Raw genomic sequence first — 3,056 nt, 5'->3', positions numbered from 1 at the left:
CTAATCGTCGTAGTTAGCCCTAGTCTTCCCTTCGAAGACAACTAGTTCCTTTGCCTTCGGTAGGGAGGCTTTCTTAACCGTAGCAGCCCCTTCGCCGGGGTCGCCGCGACCCCGCTAGGCATCTACTAGGTTAATCTAGTCCATTTCTGAACCGATCTAGCGGATCTACCGCTATACTTCTATATACTCGGCCTTGGATCTCGCCTAACGAGTACGTCGCTCTAGAGCGAGGATCTCCTCGTCGGTTAGGGTAGTCTCCCCGTCTCCCTAAGTCGTGTTATCGCTACGATTAGGTTCTAGGTTAACTCCTCCCCCGCTAGTTATTAACTAGTCGCCTAGAGTAGGGCCTTAGGCTCCTATAGCCGCATTGCTACCGGAGCCGCCCTCTCTAGCATCGTTGCCGCCTTCGAGGGGTAGAATAGGCGCTCCTACGCTAGTCCCGTCTAGATCGACATCCGAAACGCCCGTGCTAACCGGGGTAGATCCACCGTTATTACGTAGTAGTAAGCCACCTCTAGTTCTACGGGTGTTAACTATTTTCGTATCGTTATACGGTAGTTGTTAGGATTAATTCGTGTATTAGGTTCGTGTGAGATACGTAGGCTAATACGAAAACGTGCGACTTTAATATAAGACGACTCGAATTAATACAGAGCTAGCTAGGAGGCGTATAGCCTTTCCTCTATCTACTATAATTCCTTCCGCGCGTATCCGGTTCAGCCTAGGACAGGCATGTAAAAAGTGGGGTTAGGGTGAATGGTCTAACCCATTCTAGACCATTTGGTGATGCTGTAAGGCGGTGGGCCTTATACTTACAACGTCTATATAGGGCGCCACATTCGTATAGGCCAAGTAACTCTACACGGTAATCGTGCGCCCGGTAATAACGTACGGTAGCCCGATCTAGGCCTACGACAACAACAAAGGACGAGTTCTATAAGTGCTCCTTACGGAACTAGAAAGAACCTAGGTAAAGGCGCTCCGTAAGGTTACCGGAGTATATAAGTCGGTACCCCTCCGCACCCTCGAATACGAAACGAACGTGCTCCCTATCGATATATACCTCCGGTAACTTAGGATACAACACTCCGCGCTTACGGCTAACTAGCTATATTAAAAGTACATTACTAGAGCTATACACAACCGCTAGCCCGGCAACAACGGACTTAAGATATAGAGGTAAGAGGACATAGCGACGTAGAATAGAGAGATGCCCACACTAATCGACATAGGAACATACGTAGTACTACGGGCCCCGACGAAAGGGGAAATCCAAGAAAAGCGAAGGATAATTAGGGACCTTAAGGAGAGGTCCCTAGAACAATAGAAGGACCGCTAGAACCGTTACTAGGGGAGGGACCGCCGGTACTTTATAGCGGCCTAAACGAGGAACTAGAACGCAGCTATAAGAAAGGATAACATAACAACGCCGGACCGGAGCGGGGGAGGCTACAAACCTCCGCATACTATCTACGAAGGGCTAATAAGGGCCTAATTAAGTATAATAACATAGTTAAGGACCGAACACATCGGCCTCCGGGAATACCTCCGGAGGCGGAGAGTCCTAGAGGTAGAAAGCAAGGCATGCTAATGCGGATACCCCTGCTAAAATGTTAAGTACATGCTTCTATACTGCTTAGAGTAGGCGAGGGGACGCGGAGACTAGCTACGAAGGACGAGAAGTAAAGACATCTAAGTTATTCTAAACGACCCCGAAGACGTATAGAGGATCGCGAAATAGATTATTAGGGAAGGATTTCTCGAGCAGTTTAAGCTGAGCCCCGCGGTAGAACGACTAGTCTAAGAGCGGAAGGAAGCGTAGGACCGTAGAGACATAGAGCGGAGCGGGTAGATAGGGCAGGGGTAGAAGCAAGGAGCATAAGAGAACGGCGCACTTAACCGAGGAGAGCTCGCAGCACATACGAGGCAAACACCTAAGGGATGGGGGAGTTTTTTAACCCGCGTAAGAAGAAAGGGTTTTCTCCTATAGAGACACTACGTAGTGAAGTCTACATAGGCCTCGCCCGCACTAGACTATAATAGAACTTATTATTATTATTATTTATAAAAGCACTATTAACATTTATAAGATAGAGTTCCTAGTCTTCCTTATAGACTATAGCTATAAATGTTCTTAAGATTTTATATCTAATAGTTAGTACAAAAGTCTCCTTAAAGTTAATCCTATATTTCTATAAAAAACCCCTTGCTATAAGTCTTACTTTTAACTTATTAAGGGCACTACTTACTAATCTTTTTACGGCAAAGACCTATTTTAAGGTTATAAGGTTTAATCCTTTTAGAGTAATAGTTAGTTCCTAGGTCTAGTTATTTATAAGTAAATCTAGTTCCTTCTAGATTGCTTTTATCTATATTACTCCCTATTCTTTATCTCCTACTACTTCCTTATAGGTAGCTAGAACTAGGATATTCTACTAGTATGCAGTTTAGGTAGCTATTATAGAGAAAGCAAGTTTATAGAAGATATCTTGTATTTTTAGGTCCTAGCCTAGTTTAGAGATTATAGCTAATAGGGCCTATATAATCTCTATTGCTTCTCTATTAGGATTCTAATCCTTTAGCCTCTCTTAGCTTATTTCCTAAAGGACTCTCGGTCCTTTAGATTTAGCTTTAAATCCTTCTATATTACTTATAGCTTTTCTCTTTCTTTACTCTACCTAAGGTAGAGAATTAACTTAGTCCTTAATTTTCTAGAATTCCCCTATATTTGCTAGGGGAGGAGGAATTTAAATAAATGCTATAGGGGCTAACTTTTTAGTTATAGGTTCCTAGATTAGAATAGGTTTAGGTCTTAGTATATTAGCTAGCCTTCTAAGTGGTTTTCTCTATAGTGCATTTAAGGAAAGATACTTAGATTAAAACTTTAAATCTAAATTACCCCCCCTCTTTTCCTTAAAGAATACTACATTTAAGTGCTGTTTTATAGCTCTTATATCTAGATCCTAGAAAAGCTAGGATTTTAATATTCCTTTAATATATCCTATAAATACTACATCCTTTCCTCTATTTATAAGTTTATTACTCCTTACCTATCT

This window comes from Ramularia collo-cygni (genome assembly GCF_900074925.1).
Source record: "Ramularia collo-cygni strain URUG2 genome assembly, contig: RCC_scaffold23, whole genome shotgun sequence".
Taxonomy (NCBI): domain Eukaryota; kingdom Fungi; phylum Ascomycota; class Dothideomycetes; order Mycosphaerellales; family Mycosphaerellaceae; genus Ramularia; species Ramularia collo-cygni.
This window is presented reverse-complemented; position numbering follows the sequence as displayed.